Below are 21,001 nucleotides of genomic sequence, written 5' to 3'. Positions count from 1 at the left end.
GAATTATTTGTGGGGTTATTACCATAAGATTTGGAAAATAGGTGACATATAAGGATTTGACCTAATATCTCACAGGGAAGAATTTGTAAATTAAATTGCACGCTGATTAACTGCAACATTTGGCTTGAGATAAAATTTTAATGACTGAAACTTTTGTTGATGTCATATATATTGCAAGAGGAGTTGAATGGCAAAGAATTTTTCAATCTATGTAGCATGGCCTAAGAAGAAGGTGCTCTTGTTCTAGTGACTAGTCCTTTTGGCAGAAACATTCTTAGAAAGGAGAAAGAATTTTAAATTCAGCTCCCATTGTTTTGTGGACATATTCTGTAAGAATATCCAGTGATATGCCATCTAATTCTACTCTCACGAAACTATGGTTGGATTTTAACTTAGTCTCTTGAAAGTACTTAACATTCTGAGCAATCGCGGGTCTCCTTCCCATTGTAAATTAATAAATTGACTTTTTGGGTTAAGAGCAATGCTGTAGTGAGTTTGACATCTAGTGGGAATGATTGACCTCCTAGAGACTCATCACTTCTGAGTGACGTGACAAAATTGAGTTTATTAACTCGGAAAGCAAAGGATGTATTCCTTCCAATCTCACCAAGATATAAATGTCTTATGTCAGGACATCTACTTATCAGGTTGAGGAGGCCATTGCATTAGTTATCTATTGCTGTGTAATAAATGACTCCAAAACTTTGTCACTTTAAACAATAAACATTTATTATCTTACGGTTTCTGTGGGACAGAAATTCCAAAGCAGTTTGGCTGGGTCATTCTATCTTTGGGTGTCTCATGAGGTTGGAATCAAAATGTAAGCCAGGGTTGCAGTCATTGAAAAGCTTGATGGAGGCTGGAGGATTTGCTTCCAAAGTAAGTTGCTCATGTGCTGGCAAGTTGGTCCTGACAACTTGTGGTGGGCCTTAGTTCCTTCTCACTCAGGACTTTCAACAATAACCTCGTGACATGGAAAATGACATCCCCCATAGCTAGTAATCTGAGACATAACAAGGCAGAAATGGCAATATCTTTTATTTCTGCAGTATTCTTTTTATCACACAAGCTAGCCATGATTCAATGTAGAAGAAGACTACCTAAGGTCATGGAAATGAGGAGGACCAGGAGGCAATGATTATGGGGGTACTCTTGGAAGGCTAGCTATCACAATCAGTTTTTTGCATAACTATACTTATTATATTCTATGTGTTTAATAAATATGTTTTACTCTAAATTGGAATAACCATTTCTCGGGCTCCATCTTCCAAATAAGAATATCATTTGTTTTTAGTGTCTTCTTATACAGTGGCTTACAGTTTTTTTTCCCTGTGGGAATTTCTTTTCTGGCTCTTGCGCTATTGAGACCAGATAAACACATTTTTTGTGTAAGGAGAATCATAATTTCTCTCATATTTAAAAACATTTTGTGATGATATAGTACATTTGGGTTTCTTCTAAAATGTCCCTGGTTGTGCGTCTTTGCATCTTCCATTTGTCATTTTATTCTTTCTTTGTAGCAGTGAGAATCCATGGATTTAAAAAATCAAAAGGAATATTTTTAGGACTCCATATAGTGTAATTTTTAAACCTATAAATACAGTTTATGTTTATGCATGTCTTCTCAAGTTGTTTGAATAGGAATATTTATGTAGTCTTATTCCTATGCTCTCAGGAATGTATTACAGAAATTATTATCATTGAAAAATTCATTGTTTTTCTGACAGTAACATCTTTTCTGCATCATTCTTAGAGGAAATTTTCTTGACAGCAGTATTTGTGTTCTATGTCTGGAAATATCTATAAAATATATTCAATTCTCTGAAAATCTTACAGGAAGAGTTGCTGTGATAAAATTTTTGACACAAATATTTCACATTTCTAGCTTTGACAGTAACTCCATAATTCTAGGGGAGGAAGGAAATAAGAGCACACAAATATATTAAAAACTACATGACATATATTATACACTTCTATATATATATAGATGTGTGTGTGTGTGTGTGTGTGTGTATTTGTATATATGGTTGATGACTTCTCTTTTCTAGAAGGCAAAAGGCAAGAACTATTCTGGCTTTAGAAAAACATTTCCCCCTGCTGGTGTGGAGTTACAATTCAAGATGAGATTTGGGTGGGGACACAGCCAAACCATATCATGACTCCTTCTGAAGGTGCATCCACATTGGTGAAGCCTACAAGCATAGTAGTTTCCAGAGGTGTTTAATCAAAATAGAGCTATAACAGTTATAAGAAACACTGAAATACATCGCTAAGGTTTCAGAGAGAGCATCTGATATATACTCTTCCTACCACATTTCTTCACTTTACTTCAGAAACAGCCTGCAGATCTGTCCCAGTCATTCCAGTATGTTTCTGTGTTGAAGGTGCTGCTGGAACAAAGCCCTCAATGTTTCTATCCCTCTGGATGCTTCTCCTCTATATAAATGTAAAATCACACTCGGGTATTCCCCATCAGGAAAGTTTCTATTCCTTTGTTTTTCACTTTTTTCCTACTCCTACTCCTCCTCCCCCAATCAAATTCTTATCTCAGCTGCTTTATCCTCCAGAGAGCTATTTCATTTACTGTCTGATAATCTGTTTAATGTGTTAACCTGTCTAGACATATTTCAGGCTTCAGGAGCCTCTAATAAGGTCATGAGTTTTAAACTTCAATATGTATAAGGATCATTAAGAGTGCTGGGAATGGTGGCTCATGCCTGTAATCCCAGCACTTTGGGAAGTCAAGGCAGGCAGATCATTTGAGGTAAGGAGTTTGAGACCAGCCTAGCCAACATGGTGAAACCCTATCTCTACTAAGAATACAAAAATTAGCTGGGTGTGGTGCTGCATGCCTGTAATCCTGGCTACTCAGGAGACTGAGGCAGGAGAATCACTTGAACCCAAGGAGACAGAGGTTGCACTGAGCCAAGATGGTACCACTGCCCTCCAGCCTGGGCAACAGAGTGAGATTCCAACTCAAAAAAAGAGAGAGAGAGAGCTTATTTAAAATGCTATTCCCTACCTCACTCCTATACATTTTTAATCCATAAATCTAAGGTAGGGCCCAGAAACCTGCATTTATAACAAATAACCCCCAACCCCTATTCCCCATGTTACTTATAGAAACGATCCAAAAACCTTCGTTGAGGAAATGCTATAAAGGAAGACAATTTAGAACTAAGGGAGTCTAGGTTATCAGAAACTACTGGTGACTATAGTTCCCTACTTCTATCTTCAACCTGTTTCTTACAACTACACTTGTAGTTACAGGTTTTCATTTGCTGAAAAGTTGCATAATCCTGTTGTTCACTCTGCAAATCCAGACACACAACAGTCAACCTTTGCAACAGGCATATAAATCGCATCTTGGTTCAGATGGCTTTCATTTTAAAGTCAGATTTTTGTTCTCAAGTCCCGAGAGTTATTCTAGTGGTATAATTGATTCCTGACTTGAGGCTTTTTCCCATTCCATCCTTTCAGTATTGCCTTCCCGCCAGGATTTCCAAGCTCAATAAACTATCCTTCTCTGAGGTCGCAGACCTCACTCACTGACCCATTCTGCTGAACGAGAGCCTTGATGATGACCCTCCTGAGTCGCTGTTTTTCCTGAGGTGGTTAAAGGACCACTTATATCTTAAAATCTGAGTATTTGGGGATGGAACCCAGAAACACATATGTTTAACAAGTCCCCCAGGTATACTTGATAAAAGAATCATTGGTATTGAGAAGTTTCTCAAAATTGCCTAATGATATAAGTCACCTGGACGCTGGGTGGAAAATATAGTTTCCCAGACGTCATTGTCTGGCTAAGATGAATGAGGAGGGATGGGCTTTATTTTTGACAAGTGCCCCAAGTATTTCTAATAACTGGGCAGTTTGGAAAACTCTGACATAAAGTATCAATATAAGGCTTTAACGTAAAGATATCTTTCTAAGTTCAGTTTTATACTAGATTGAACACTAAAGCTAGGAGAATGAAATAGCTAGAATTAGAGAAGTAATCCTCAGGAGATAACAAGTAGCTTATCAAGAAGTCTTGCACTTACATTTTATCTTTCACATGCAAATATCTTAAGTGGTAATGAAGGAATTTTTTTAAATGGGTCCTTATAACAAGAGTGAGTTGTTTCAGTGCCCTTTTAAAGGATGAATCATTCCATTCTTTAAATCACGTTTCAAATTTAGCCTTGCAAATAGCATTTAAATGGGAAAACTTAGGGTATATATACTATAAATATAAAAATAAGCTATTCATATTTGAAACACTATTCTAGGCTGGGCACATGGCTAACACCTGTAATCCCAGCACTTTGAGAGGCCAAGGCGGGTGGATCACCTGAGGTCAGGAGTTTGAGACCAGCCTGGCCAACATGGTGAAACCCAGTCTCCACAAAAAATACACAAATTAGCTGGGCATGGTGGTGGGCGCCTGAAATCCCAGCTACTTGAGAGGCTGAGGCAGGAGAATCGCTTGAACCCAGGAGGCGGAGGTTGCAGTGAGCCAAGATCATGCCATTGCACTCCAGCCTGGGCAAAAGGAGCCAAAGTATGTCTCAAAAAAACAAAAAACAAAAAAAAGAAGAAGTAAGAAAAAAGAAAAAAAAAGAAACACTATTCTAGATATATAACTACTACTAGAGTTTACTTTTAAATATTCTGAGTTAAATACTGGTGGCCCAGGTTTTGCCCATAATTCCAATTCCAGTAAACCTGTCCTAAATCTCAGAATATCTTTGGAACTTATTTTTCGTAGTACAAATTATGGATCCCTAAAATAAACTCATAGAATGGAGGAAGGGTCCAAATTTTGGATTAATAAAACCAGTTACCTGGTGTCTCTCCTCTTATAAACTGTTTAACAATAATAAAATTACAAGAAGTTCTAATATCATGGATTGCAGCCATCCCATAAGAAAATGCTTAAAATATTGAGGAATCTGGAAGAAGACAAGCAGACAGTTTTATCTCCAGGAGTAAAAAGAGATGGCAAGAATGTGTGGCAAGGACCTAAAACATCCTGTTTGGGGCATGAAGCCAGGCTGCCTGACCAATTACTTAAACTCTCAGTGCCTGTAAAGCATTTAGAAGAGTGCCTAGCATGTAGGACAAGCTATAAGAGTGTTGGCTTTTCTGTAATAGTGGGGGTTTCCATGTGCCCATCCAAGAAATATTTATGATGGTTAATCTAATGTGTCAACTTGACTGGGCTAAGGGATGCCCAGATAGTGGGCAAAACAATATTTCTGGGTATGTCTGTGAGGCTGTTTCCAGAAGAGATTAGCATTTGAATCAGTAGAGGGAGTAAAGATCCCCCTCAAAAATGTGGGTGGGCATCATCCAATCCACTGAGGGCTTAAATAGAAAAAAAGGCAGAGGAAGGGCAAATTCCATGTCTGTCTCTCTCTCTCTCTCTCTCTCTCTCTCTCCTCTTGACCAGGAACATCCATCTTTTCTTGCCCTCAGGCAAAAGATCTCCTGGTTCTCAGGCCTTTGGACTCCATATCTTACACCAGTACAGCCTCCCATTCCCTCCATCTCCAGCCTCCCACTCCTATTCTCAGGCCTTCAGACTCTAACTGGGAATTTGCAGACAGCATATCATGGGACTACTTGGCCTTCATAATTTCCTGAGCATGAGCCAATCCCGTAATAAAAAATAAAATTCAGGCCAGGCGCAGTGGCTCACTTTTGTAAGCCCAGCACTTTGGGAGGCTGAGGCGGGCAGATCACCTGAAGTCAGGAGTTCGAGACCAGCCTGGCCAACATGGTCAAAACTCCATCTCTACTAAAAGTACAAAACATTAGCCAGGTGTGTTGGTGGGCACCTGTAGTTCCAGCTACTTGGGAGGCTGAGGTAGGAGAATCATTTGAACCTGGGAGGTGAAGATTGAAGTGAGCTGAGATAGTGCCACTGCTCTACAGCCTGGGCAACAGAGCATGACTCTGTTTTAATTAACTAATTAATTAAATGTAATAAAATTTTAGAGTTCTCCAAAGAAACAGAACCAATAGGATATATATATCCTGTATAACCTATATATATATCCTATATAACCAATATATATCCTGTATTTATATATATATATATATATATATATATATATATATATATATCTCCTATTTGTTCTGTTTCTTTGGAGAACCCTGACTAATACAATGGTCTGAGAGAGAGCTAGGCCTATTCTATTAACAGAAACAAAGAATGGGGAAAGTTGCAATGTGGATGACAGTGAAAATAGTAGCTAAATTTTAGCAAGTGCCAGGTACTTTGCTGGACAATTCATATAATCTCATCTAATCCTCACATCCTCACAATAGCCCTATAAAGTGGGCCTATTATAATTCCTATTTAACTATGAGGTTTTTATTATCCTCCTCTTTCCCATCTCCACACCCCAGACAATGTTGTTTCTTACCTCCCTACCGGTACTCACCTTCTGTGTCTCCTCCTCTTCTACTCAGCATGCGCACTCTTTGCCTTACCACTTGCCCACGGCTCCCCCATGCCCTCCAAAGTTGGGTTAGAAATGCTTCCTGTTTCCCTGTAATATCCTGTTCATATTGCTATAAACAGGATACATATGATCTTGTATATCATATGATCATATATACAAAATGCTATCAAATTTTCTTTTAGGTATTTCTCTCCCCATTACACTGTGAGATCTTGAGAGTCAGGGCTACTTCTTTTTAATAGTTATATTCCAGCCTCTTATTTAGTAACTGGCACATAATACATGTCCAACAAAGGAAGAAAATATAAAAGATTAGATAAAGGAAATCATTAGAAAAGTACATAAAACTGACAAAAATTTATTACATGGGACTATCCATATCACAAGTTTGAACTAATTTAAATGTTCAGCAATAGAGATTGGTTAAACACATTTTATTTTATCCTTAATTTCTATTCCATATTTTTCAAGATATTTAAAGTCATGGAAGAGTGCCACTTTAAACAAGCAGGACACAAAATTGTATCAATAATATTATTGCAATTGTATTGTGAAAATAGCCATATGAACACAAAATATAAGTAAAAATACTAAAATATCAATAGTAGTTGCATATGGATGGGAATTTGTGAGCAATTTTTATTTTCTTCTAGAACTCTTCTCTTTTTCAATTTTTCTATTAAAAACCAAATTATTTTTGTAAATATTTTTATACAATACATGTCCATTTTAGAAAACTCACATAAACAAATATAAAATTATAAATTACATGTAATCCCATGATCAACAAATAGTGATTGATCGATTGATCAATAGATAGATAAATGTAATATATCTATATATACATATAATTCTATTTAAAGGGATAAACATGGTAGCATATAATCAGGGAAGAGCTTTCTTTTTTTTTTTTTTTTCCATGACACTTCCTTCAAAATGGTTCTGGTAGCTCTCTTTTCACCTCCTTTTGTATGCCCTGAGTGGATCCCATGTTTTGCCAGTCACTTTTTGGCTATAAGAACATTTTATCCTTTCCCCCATCTCAGAGCTTATGCAAGGATTAAAGTCCTGTGACAGTGTGGAACTGGAGGCAGGAGAATGCGGCTCTTCTTTCACATGCCTCGTTCCACCTCCTCTTACTTCTGGCTCTGACAAGGGGATTGGATCCAACAAGCAGAAAGGAAAAGAAGAAATGACCTTTTTACTTAGTTGATGCCCTTGTGTCAAGCACCCACTGTCATGACAGACGATCAAATTCCAGTTCTCTCTTGGGGTGAAGAGCATTATTTTTATCCTGTTTTGGAAACATTTCCCCACCTCTATGGGCAACTCCACCTGTACCATGATGCTAAAAATACTATCTAGGATATAAGCACTCCCCACCAGTATCTGCCACCTGACAGTTCACCCACAGCCCCTTTTTGCTGAAGGCCCTCCCTAAGGCAAGTAGCCCTCTTGGGTAAGACATTTTCAAGACACTCAACACCCTCCCCATTGGCTATGTGGCTCATGGAATTTACAGATCTTTTCTCCCACCCATCCTGACTGCTGCCCTCTCACAAACAGCCTCCCAAAGCCAAGATTTTCCAAGCAAGAGGCAGTCAACAGTTTTGATCTTCCTTACATTTGACCCAAAGTTCTGGGCACAGGTATCCATTTCTCTTGTAAAATGTCTCATGCACCACACCTATGCACCTATGCATCCTCTGCAATGAGTGTCCAGGCTTGACATAAGCAGCTGATGATTACGGTAGATACTGGACTACTTTGGCCCACTATATCATAGCAAGTCCTCTGGGATGTGCTTACACCTCTTTGGAAAATTAGTGTGTACTTATTGTCCATTGTCCTCAGCTTTGACGACTTAGTCAGAATTCCATGACAACAGAAAAAGTCTTATTTAATATCTGTTGTGTAATATATTATACTTTTACAAAAATGGGACTATATGTATACATTAATAAGCATTATGTCTCAAAATGTATTGCTGGTCTATTATGCCCCTGGTATTGAGAGAAATAAAAAAAGAATATGATAAAAATCCTTATCTTTTAAAACGCCTGCAATCCAGCAGGGAAGATAAGACACGTGAACAAATAGCTGTAATAAAAAGCATTGAAAATGTCATAAATGTGAAAAAAAAAAAAAAAAGCATTTCCAATGATAAAGAAAGGGAAGGTTGGGCCAGGTGGAGTGGCTCATGCCTGTAATTCCAGCACTTTGGGATGCCAAGGCCAGTGGATCACCTGAGATCAGGAGTTCAAGACCAGCCTGAACTACAAGGTAAAATCCCATCTCCACTAAAAATACAAAAATTAGCCAGGCGTGGTGGCAGGCGCCTGTAGTCCCAGCTACTCTGTAGGCTGAGACAGGAGAATTGCTTGAACCCGGGAGGTGGAGGTTGCAGTGAGCCGAGATCACGCCACTGCACTCCAGCCTGGGTGATGGAGTAAGATTCAATCTCAAAAAAGAAAAAAAAAAGAAAGAAAGAAAAAAAAAAAAGAAAGGGAAGGTTACTTCCAGTGCGGAGTGATTATTTATTAGGAATTTAAATTTTCAGCCAAATTCTGAAGAATTGGTAAGATCTCAATAGTATAAAATGGAGATGGGGGAACACATATACCAGAGACAAGAAACAATGAATAAAAGCGCAGAGACTAAAAAACATAACATTTTTTCAAAGAATACTGAATAGTCCAATTTTTTAGGAATACAATATTTCCCAAACAACTTGCCATTTTTACTGTAATAACAATTAAGGCAGCCTAGATTCCTTGTCATGCATTGATACATTATTAGGGCACTATGAAAAATTTTTAGGGCTATGTCATGAGTGGCATCTAGAGAATTTGAACTGTTAATTTGGCAGTGACAAAGTACTGAAGAATTACAAATTATAAAGAAACACCAGGCTGTGCAAGGGCCAAAGGCAAGAAGGAAAGTATCTAGGAGGCATGCACAATAATCGCTGCCTAAACTAGGATGGTGGCAGTGGGAATGCAAAGTAACGCACCAATTCAGATGACAATCCAAAGCCTTTTGAGCATTCAGTCCATCAGTCACCCTGATAACACCAATAAAGCCTTGCTGGAGAGGCTTTGGGTTGACTGTTTGCTGGTGATGAAGGATTTGCACTGAGAATACAAATTCCCACTTCTTATCCCCCTCAAGGTCCAGGTAACGCATTTTCAAAGAGCCTGTCTAGTGTTAAGGGTGCAGGCTGAAGTCATAGAAAGAAGCAAAGTTAACTAGCTCATAAGGGAATCCAACTCACCAACAGAAGCAAAGGGTCACAGGTGCATTTCAGGAGGTTTAAACGGCTTGACGGAGGAAAGGGATGGCAAGTTCCTAGCATCTTCTTGAACCTGCCAATAATAGCAAAACATCATAATGCTCAGGGTAAAATAAAGTGTATTAATTGAGAAGTAACAATAAATGCTACCTGGGGACTGTTAATATTTAGATGTACGGTGTTAATTTAAAGTGCTATTCAGAACTCAGTTTCTATACTAGGTGCCCCAATAATGTGTGGGTCCAAGACCAGGAATTCTTAATATTCTAGGCTACGTTTATTGTTATCATAAAAATATAAAATGTAATGGCTACTAAGATGTTGTAGTACCCAGGACCTGATCCAGCACCGTGTAGCTACTTTGATGTTTTACAAACTTCACTTTGATGCTGGATATAATTAGTGATCAAATGTCTCAAGAGTGGGTCAAAAGGGGAAATAATGAAAAGAGAAGACATTATCATCGACAAATGAAGGTCATCTTTATAGAAACAGAAACACCAATTGTGCGTTACTAGCAGAAAAGGCCATGTGTTTCTTTGATGGTACTGTACTGCCCTCTAGAGACAAGCCTATGACATGCAGCTCTAGCTAAAACCAAACTGAAAATCTTAAATAAACCCAAGCACAATTCAGGCAAAACGGAAAACATATGAAATTCTAGATTAATATTTTCAAAGAACTCCTACCTCAACAGGAAATAAAACTAGCTTCTAAGTCAAATATTAAGGTAAGGATGTTTTGAAGTAAAATGTATGCATTTTCCCAGAAATCTGAAATATGACAGTAAATGAATTAACTATGGAACTTGCAGCAGTTTAAAGATCAAGCTATAGGCCGGGTGCAGTGACTCACGCCTGTAATCCCAGCACTTTGGGAGGCAGAGGCAGGCAGATCACCTGAGTTCAGGAGTTCGAGACCATCCTGGCCAACATGGTGAAAACCCGTCTCTTCTAAAAATACAAAAATTAGCTGGGCATGGTCACAGGCACCTGTAATCCTAGCTACTTGGGAGGCTGAGGCAGGAGAATCACTTGAGCCCTGAAGGTGAAGGTTGCAGTGAGCTGAGATCGTGCCATTGCACTCCAGTCTGCCTGGGCAACAGAGTGAGACTCCATCTAAATAAAAAATTAAAAAAAAAAAAAAAAAAAAAAAAAGCTATAAATGGATAAAAAGAAATTGGGAATGGGGACAATAAAAGGAAAAGTTTACTGGGAAAGCAAGCACCATTAATGATTCAAATAGCAAAAGATGGTCCAGAAGTTTTACAGAGACAATAAAGTTTACTCAATAACAAGTAGCTAGATTAGTCAAATTATTAATCATTTGCACTTTAAAACATTGTTTGTAAAAATGACCATTAACAGCACTTCATTTTAACCTGAAATAATGCTATATATAATACTACAACCAGACCTCCTGATCAGTCCCCCAGAAAAAACTGCCTCTAAATACTGGTATTAATTGCCAGAGGCTGAAAGCACCTGCCCCTCCCTATGGTCTGAGCTTTGGGCTCCACTCACCTATACTAACTCTTGTGTCAGAAATTACAGAAGGTTTATGGACACAGAAGGAAAGAGAGTGTCAACTGGATGTCATTTGAAGTAACTCTGATCTCTGAAATGTGTATGAACTGTTTTCAACTCTTATCCCAGGTCCACGGGAAAAGCTACTGCCTTCTAGGATTCCTGAGAACGCCTGGGGGTTCATTATCTCATAATTGCCTTGCACTCAACTTCCTAACTCACTCAATTCTTAGCTCCCAAGTTACTCTCTGATATGAAACTACCCATTTTTTTTTTTTTTTACTTTTTTCAAAATACCGCCAACACAAGGATGAGTGAGAGTCATACTTAATCAAAGATCTGGGAGACAAAGAACCACAGAGCTAATAAACTAACGTTGATAGTAGATAACCATCGTAGATAACCCTGTTCTTTAAAGTCTAACACGGGAAAATGTGTCCTGTTACCGCAGGACAGAAGCAGATGCAGTCGAGTCAGTCAGCTGTAGTTTTAATTAAACTATTTTACTTCCAATTAAGAGTCAATTAACTCATTCCTTCTTGGCCCAAGGACATGTTAACAACCACCTTCACCTATGTCTTCCAATTCCTTCATACGGTATATTGGAAAAATATTATATTTGTATAGCGCCATATTTTTTTCAATGTGCTATTGTAGTCCAATGAAGTTATTAAAACACACACACACACACACAAACACACACACACACACACAGAGTTAATCAGAAACTCCCAAACTGTTAAAAGGCATGCAAGGTACCATGGTAGTTAGTCATGCAACACCAAACATGTCCCAGAGTCAGCTTCTTCTGGGCATTTTCTACCTTCTTACACTCTACTAAACTTTGACATTGCTGTCTTTCTGCTTACATAACCTCTCAGCCACCACCAAACTGCAGAATAGGGAGCACAACAAGCATGAGAAAAAAAGTTTCTACGGTAAAAGATGACATGTTAGGCATGAATTCGTTAAGATTGAAAAAGCAAAGTTGATTTATTTTACTGTAACAGATATGGAGTGAATAAAAAAAAAAAAATCTCGTAGGCTCCTTCAGATGTCATCCATATGATCAGATTTTCTGTTCAGAGCTGTGTACTTGTGACAAATCCCAACATGAAGAGTTGTATGGATATTAGGCTGGGCAACGTGGTTCAAGCCTATAATCTCAGCACTTTGGGAGGCTGAGGCAGAAGGATATCTTGAACCCAGGAGTTCATGACCAGCCTGGGCTCTATAGACCCACCTCTACAAAAAATAAAAAATTTGCCTGATGTAGTGGCACGTGCTACTCGAGAGGCCGAGGCAGGGGGATCATTTGAGTTCAGGAGATTAAGGATGCAATGAGCTGTACTCCAGCCTGGGTGACAGCAAAACTCTGTGTCAAAAAACAAAAAAACAAGGTTACATGGGGGATTCCACTGTTTGTTATAGCGTCAGGTTCAAATTGGGTCATTTTTTATTATTCCTCTTTTTTCCTGCCTTTTTTTGGGTAAGTACAACTTACCTGGTATTTACATTACTTAGTTTCAGCTTATGGCTTTATCTCATAATATCTATTTTTACCACACAAAAATATTCTTTAGATGGGAGGCAGGACAAGGTCTTTTGAATTCCAGGAAGCTCCATGCCTGGATTTGTCTTCACAGAACCCACATGCAGAGTCCTCATGACCTCCAATTAACATCTTACCTTCAGCACCCGTGGCTACCTTGTGTTCTTCTCTTTACTCAAAGAAGTTGGCCTTCACCTTTTAGATCATCAGACAGTGAAGGCTTCCAAAAGATACTAGCTTTGTTGTTTTTCATGTCCTGGACAGCAGCATCACCTTTGCTCACCTCAGGCCATCTTCTATAGCTCACATTCTCACAAACATGCTGACTTTGAGGCAAAGATTTTGAAGTATTCATTGTGAATAATGACTTTGATTTTGTAACTGTCACAATGAACAAGAAGGACTCTTGGAGTATAATCAGGAAGTAACTTTACTTTTTAACCACCAGTCCTTGAAATATAATCTGTGAAGCTAGATCAACTTCCTTCTCCAGTCAAAAATTAAGGCCGGCTTCACACCTTTCCTGTCCTTTTGAACAATAACAAGAGTTCTTCCCTATAGCAAATGCCTCTGAAATCTGGGTCACATTCCCTGAGCCTATCTCTGATTTTCTTTTTTGTGTGTTTGCCAGGTTTTGGTATCAGGATGATGCTAGCTTCATAAAAGGAGTCAACGAGGAGTCCCTCCTACTCAATTTTTTGGGATAGTTTCAATAGAATTGGTATTAGCTCTTCTTTGAGTGTCAGGTAGAATTCAGCTGTGAATCCATGTGGTCTGGGGCCTTTTTTTTTTTTTTTTTTGATTGTTAGGATTTTTTATTACTGCTTCCATTTTGGAACTCAGCACTGATCTGTTCAGAGTTTCAATTTCTTCCTGATTCAATCTTGGGAGACTATAAGTTTCCAGGAATTTATTCGTTTCCTCTAGATTTTCTAATATGTGTGCATGGAGGTGTTCACAATAGTCTCTGAGGCCCTTTTGTATTTCTGAAGGATCAATTGTAATGTCATTTCTGATTGTGCTTATTTGAATCTTCGTTTTTTCCTTGTTAATCTAGCTAGTGGTCTATTGATCTTGTTTATCCTTTCAGAGAACCACCTTTTGGTTTCATTAACTTTTTGTAGAATATGTATATTTGGATCTCAATTTTGTTCAGTTCTGCTTTGATTTTAGTTATATCTTTTCTTCTGCTAGCTTTGGGGTTACTTTGTTCTTGTTTTTCCAGTTTCTGTAGGTGTGATGTTAGATTAATTTTCTAACTTTTTGAGGTAGGTGTTTTGCACTATAAACTTTCCTCTTAACATTGCCTTGCTGTATCTCAGATATTTTGGTATGTTGTGTCACTATTTTTATTTACTTCAAAGCATTTCTTGACTTCTGCCTTAATTTTTTCATATACCCAAAAGTCATTCAGGAGCAAGTTGTTTAATTTCCATGTAACTGTGCAGTTTTGAGAGATCCTCTTAGTATTGATTTCTATTTTTATTCCACTGTAGTCCAAGAGTATGGTTGGTATGATTTCAATTTTTAAAAAGTTTATTGAAACTTGCTTTATGGTCAAGTATGTGGTCAATCTTAGAATATACCCCCTATGCAGAAGAGAAGAATGTATATTCTGCGGCAGATGGGTGGAATATTCTGTAGATGTCTATTAGTTCCAATTGGTCAAGTGTAGAATTTTAAGTACAGAATTTCTGTTAGTTTTCTGCCTTGATAATCTAACACTATCAGTGGGGTATAGAAGTCCCATATTATTACTGTGTGGCTAGTTAAGTTTTTCTGGAGGCCTAGAAGTACTTGTTATTTGAATCTGGGTACCCCAATATTGGGTGCAAATACATTTAGGATAGTTAAGTCCTCTTGTTAAATTGAACCTTTTATCATTATGTAGTGCCCTCTTTGTCCTGTTTTACTGTTGTTAGTTTAAAGCCTGCTTTATCTGATATAAGAATAGCAACCTCAATCTTTGTTGTTGTTTGTTTGTGTGGTAGATCTTTCTCCAACCCTCTACTTTGAGCTGATGGGTGTCACTGATAGTAGACAGATAGGTCTTTTTTTTTTTTTTAATCAAACTTGCACTCTGTGCCTTTTAAGTGGGGCACTTATGTCCCACTTTTTACTTTTATGAGATCTACTTCTTTTTAGCTTCGACATATAAGTGAGAACATGTAGTGTTTAACTTTCTGGTCTTGTCTCATTTCACTTAACACAATGTCTTCCAGTTCAATCCATGTTGCTGTGAATGACAGAATTTCATTTTTTTGTGGCTGAATAGTAGTCAATTGTGTATATGTATTATATTTTCTTCATCCATTCATCTGTGTTGGACACCTAGGTTGATTTCATATTTTGGCTATTGTGAAGAGTGGTGCAATAAACATTTGTGTACAGATGACTCTTTGATACACCTGAGTTCCTTTCCTTTGGATAAATGTCCAGAAATGCTTTGCCCATATTTTAATCAGGTTGGTTTTTTAGCTATTGAGTTATTTTAGTTCCTTATTTATTTTGGATATTTAGCCTTTATCAGTTGTGTGGTTTGTAAATATTTTCTTTCATTCTGTAGGATGTTTCTTCACTCAGCTGACTGTTTTCTTTGCTGTACAGAAGCATTTTAGTCTGATGCAGTCCCATTTGTCTATTTTTGCTTTTGCTGCCTATGCTTTTGATGTCTTATCCAAAACAATCATTACTTAGAGCAGTGTTAAGATGTTTTCTCACATGTTCTCTTCTAATAGCTTTTAAGTCTTATTTTCTTTGTCTTTAATATATTTTATATTTAATATATTTTAGTTCTTGTATATGGTGTGAGAAAAGGGTCCAATGTTATTTTCTGTGTATAAACATCCAGTTTTCTAAACAGCATTTATTGAAAGAGACTGATATTTTCCAATTACACAATATCCTTGCCATCTTTGTCGAACATTTATTTGACCATAATGTTTGCACTTACTTCTGGGCTTTCTATGTTGTTCCATTGGTCTACATATCTGTTTTTGTGCCAGTATCATACTTTTTAGGTTACTGTAACTATGTAATATATTTTGAAATCAGGGTGATACTTACAGCTTTATTCTTATTTCCTAAGATTGCTATGGCTAATCAGAGTCTTATGTGATTCAATAAAAAATTTTAGGGTTTTTTTAATATTTCTGTGAAATATGTCATTGGAATTTTGACAGGGAATGCATTGAGTCCATAGATTATTTTGAGTAGTATGGACATTTTAATAACATCAATTCTTCCAATCCATCAAGATGGGATATCTTTCCATTTATTTGTGTCTTCTTTAATTTCTTTCATCAATGTTTTATAGTTTTCAGTGTAAAAATCTTAAGGGTTCTTGGTGAAATTTATTCCTAAGATTTGAGTTTTTTGTAGGTATTAAGAATAGGATTGTTTTCTTGGCTTCTTTTTCAGATAGTCCATTGTTAGTGAATAGAAATGTTACTGATTTTTGTATGTTGTGTTTGTATCCTGCAACATTATTGAATTCATTCATTGGTTCTACCAGTTCTCTGCTTGTGTCTATAGGGTTTTCTATATATTAGATCATGTCCTCTGCAAACAGACAATGTTACATCATTCTTTTCCATTTGGGATGACTTTTATTTCTTTTTCTTGACTTATTACTCTGGCTAGGACTTCCAATACTATTTTAAATAGAAGTGCTGGCTGGGCATGGTGGCTTATGTCTGTAATCCCAGCACTTTGAGAGACCAAGGTGGGTGGATTACCTGGGGTCAGGAGTTCGAAACCAGCCTGGCCAACATGGCAAAACCCCGTCTCTACTAAAAATACAACAATTAGCCAAGTGTGGTAGCACACGCCTATATTCCCAGCTACTTGAGAGGCTGAGTCAGGAGAATAGCTTGAATCTGGGAGGCAGAGGTTGCAATGAGCTGAGATCACACCACTACACTCCAGCCTGGGCAACAGAGCAAGACTCCATCTCTAAAATAAATAAATAAATATGGTGAGAGTTGGCATCCTTGTCTTGTTCCTGAACTTTGAGAAAACACTTTGAGCTTTTCACTATTAAGTTTAATGTTAACTGTAGGTTTGTCATATATGGCCTTCAGTATGTTGAAGTCCATTCCAACTTGTTGAGCAATTTTATCATGGAAGGATGTTGAATTTTTTCAGATGCTTTTTCTGCATCTGTTGAGATGATTGTAAGATTTTTATCCATCATTTTGTTAATATAGTGTATCATATTTATTGATTTGCATACATTAAAGCATTTTCATATCCCAGGGATAAATTGTACTTGATCATGATGTGTAGTTTTTCTAGTATGATGTTGAATTTGGTTTGCTAGTACTTTGTTGAGGATTTTCACATCTATGTTAATTAGGGATATTGGCTTATAATTTTCTTCTTTTTATAGTGTCCTTGTCGGGCTTTGGTATTAGATAATGCTGGCCTCAAAAGTTTGGGAATATTTCTTCCTCTTGAATTTTTTGAAAGAGTTTGAGAAGAATAGGTATTAATTATTCTTTAAATGTTTTACAGAGCCAGCACATCCCTTCAGATGGACACATGTCTTCTTGTTCGATCACCCTGGAAAACACAGGTGCCAGGGAAAGGGAAGAGCAGAAGTAGCTTCCAGAGTGGGTGAGAGGACTCATCAAACATCTAAATGTGCCCTTTGGTGATGGACTAAAGCTGCTGCAGGTGAGCTAGAGAACCACTTCATTTGTACACCTAACATGACATTACTTAGCCTTCACTTGATGCAAGTAAGAGATTTATGGCCCACTCCTGCTTCCAAGGCACAGAGAAGGCACCAAGACCTGTGCCTACCAGCACCCCTCCCCTGAGCCAACACCACCTCCAGTGCAATGGCACACATGGTCACCAGCAGGGGCCCCTTGCCACCATCAATTGCATTGTCTCCACCACTGTGGTGAATACTCACAAGAGGCAGGCACCCCAACACACACTGGCTCTCTGCCACAGCTGCTACTACAAGGATGGATCCCACTGTCACTGCACAGTGAAATGCTGTGGCTGAAACCACTCATTAGAGTGTAGTAAATGGTCTGGGAGCACTTCACCCCGACCCCAGCACAGTGAATTCCTAACCTCAAGGAGACAGAGAAGAAAGTTGGGGCCCCATGCAAGTCCCCCAGAGTTAGGGCATACAGTCCAGGAGTTGGGAGCTGAGTGTTGGCCCCCTAAAATCTCCTAGAAATGAAATCAGTTGGCTGAATTCACCTTATACCACAATCAAACCCTCAAGTTCATCAAATAGGAAAAAAAGAAAAAAATCCAAAGGACAGCAACCTAAAAGATTGAAGGTGGATAAGCTCACAAAGATGAGAAAGTATCACCACAAGAACTCTGACAACACAAAAAGCCAGAGTGCCTTCTTTCCTCCAAACAACCACATCACCATTCCAGCAAGGGTTCCAAACCAGGCTCAAATGGCTAAATGACAGAAATAGAATTCAGAACATGGATAGGAATGAAGATCATTGAGCTACAGGAGTACACTGAAACCCAATCCAAGGAAGCTAAAAATCATATTAAAACAATGCAGGTTTTGGACTGCAGGAAAGACTTTAAAAACAAAAAATTAAAATTAAAAGAAAACACTGCTGGAGCTGACAGACAAAATAGCCAGTAGAGAAAAAAATGTAACTGGCCTGATAGAGCTGAAAAACAGACTATAAGAATTTCATAATGCAATCACAAATATTTATAGCATAATAGACCAAGTAGAGAAAAGACTATCAGAGCTCAAAGACTAGCTTTCTGAAATAAGACAATCAGACAAGAATAGAGAAAAAAGAATGAAAAGGAATGAAGAAAACCTCCAAGAAATATGAGATTACATAAAGAGAGCAAGTCTATGGCTCACTGGTGTTCTTGAAAGAGAATCAACTTGGGGAGAATGGAACCAGCTTGGAAAATATATTTCAGTATATTATCCATGAGAACTTCCCCAACCTAGACAGAGAGGCCAACATTCAAATTCAGGAAATGCAGAGAACACCAGTAAGATACTTCACAAGAAAATCATCCCCAAGACACATAATTGTCAGATTCTCCAAGGTCTAAATGAAAGAAAAAAATGTTAAAGTCAGCTAGAAGAAAGGTCATCTACAAAAAGAAGCCCATCAGACTAAGAGTGGACTTCTCAGCAGAAATCTTACAAGCCAAAAGAGACTGGTGGTCAGCATTCAACACTCTTAAAAAGAAAGAAATTCCAACCCAGAATTTCATATCTGGTCAAACTAACTTTCATAAGCAAAGGAAAAATAAGATCCTTTTCAGACAAGCAAATGCTGAGGAAATTCATTACCAGCAGACCTGCCTTACAAGAGCTCCTGAAGGAAGTGCTAAATATGGAAAGAAAAGACCATTACCAGACACTACAAAAACACACTGAAGTACACAGACCAGTGACACTATAAAGCAACCACACAAACAAGTCTGCAAAACTACCAGCTAACATCATGTTACATCATGCACACATACCAATACTAATCTTAAATGTAAATGGGCTAAATACCCCAATTAAAAGACACAGAGGAGTAGGCTGGATAAAGAACCAAGACCCATTGGTATGCAGTCTTCAAGAGACTCATCTGACACACAATGGCACACATAGGCTCAAAATAAAGGGATGGAGGAAAATCTACCAAGCACATAGGAAACAGAAAAAAAGCAGGGGTTGCAATCCTAGTTTCTGACAAAACAGACTTTAAATCAACAAAGATCATACTAAACAAAGAAGGGCATTACATAATAGTAAAGAGTTCAATTCAACAAGAAGATCTAACTATTCTAAATATGTATACATCCAACACAGGAACACACAGATTCATAAGTTCTTAGAGACCTTTGAAGAGACTTAGACTCCCACACAATAGTAGTAGGAGAATTTAATAGTAGTAGGAGACTTTAATATTAAACAGATCAAGACCAAAAATTAACAAAGAAACTCAGGACCTGAACTCAGCACTGAATCAAATGGACCTGATAGACATCTACAGAACTCTCTACCCCAAAACAGTAGAATATTCATTCTTCTCATTACAAAATAAGACCTACTCTAAAATCAATCACATAATTAGAAGTAAAACACTCCTCAGCAAAAGCAAAAGAACTGAAATTATAACAAATAATCTTTCAGACTACAGTACACTCAAATTAAAAATAAAGACTAAGAAATTAACTCAAAACCATACAATTACATGGAATTTGAATAACCTGCTCCTGAATGACTTTGGGGTAAATAATGAAATTAAGGCAGAAATCAAGAAGTTCTTTGAAACTAATGAGAACAAAGATACAATATACCAGAATCTCTGGGACACAGCTAAGGCAGCATTAAGAGGGAAACTTATAACACTGAATGCCCACATCAAAAAGTTAGAAAGATCTCAAGTTAACAAACTAACATCACAACTAAAAGAACTAGAGGACCAAGAGCAAACAAATTACAAAGATAGAAGAAAGTAAGAAATATAACCAGAATCAGAGCTGAATGAAAGGAGATTGAGACATCAAAAAAAACATTCAAAAGATCAATGAATCCAGGAGTTGGCTTTTTGAAAAAATTAAAATAAAATGGATAGACCACTAGCTAGACTAATAAAGAAGAAGGGAGTTTTCTCTTTAATAACACAATCAGAAATGACAAGGGGGATATTACCACTGAACCTAAAGAAATATATAACCATCAGAGGGTAGTATGAACACCTCTATGCACACAAACTAGAAAATCTAGAAGAAATGGATAAATTCCTGGACACATGCAACTTCCCAAGACTGAACCAGGAAGAAATTGAATCCATGAAAAGACCAATAACAGGGTCTGAAATTTAGTCAGTAAAAAATAGCCTACCAACCAAAAAGAAGCCCAGGACAAGAAGGATTCAGAACTGAATTCTACTAGATGTACAAAGAAAAGCTGGTGCCATTCCTGTTGAAACAATTCCAAAATATTGAGGAGGAGGGACTCCTCCCTAACTCATTCTATGAGGCCAGCATTATCCTGATACCAAAACCTGGCAGAGATACAACAAAAAAAGAAAATTTCAGGCCAATATTTTTGATGAACATTGATGTAAAAAATTCTCAACAAACTACTGGCGATTTGAATCCAGCAGCACATCAAAAAGCTTATCCACCATGATCAAGTAGGTTTTATCCCTGGAATGCA

At 37.6% G+C, this 21,001-nt stretch overlaps 1 protein-coding gene across 1 annotated transcript in view; it reads right to left on the bottom strand.

Moving 5' to 3' along the window:
* The window catches only part of LOC105481900 (uncharacterized), an 87,926-nt gene that overhangs the window by 5,985 nt on the left and 60,940 nt on the right, over nucleotides 1–21,001 (bottom strand). The window contains exon 3 of the mRNA XM_071099234.1: nucleotides 9,730–9,820. The gene's annotated coding sequence lies outside the window, so the exon portion shown is untranslated. The remainder of the gene's footprint in view (nucleotides 1–9,729; nucleotides 9,821–21,001) is intronic.

Source organism: Macaca nemestrina, chromosome 7, assembly GCF_043159975.1.
Source record: "Macaca nemestrina isolate mMacNem1 chromosome 7, mMacNem.hap1, whole genome shotgun sequence".
Taxonomy (NCBI): domain Eukaryota; kingdom Metazoa; phylum Chordata; class Mammalia; order Primates; family Cercopithecidae; genus Macaca; species Macaca nemestrina.
The sequence above is the reverse complement of the archived record's forward strand: the minus strand, read 5'-3'. Positions and strand labels throughout refer to the sequence as shown.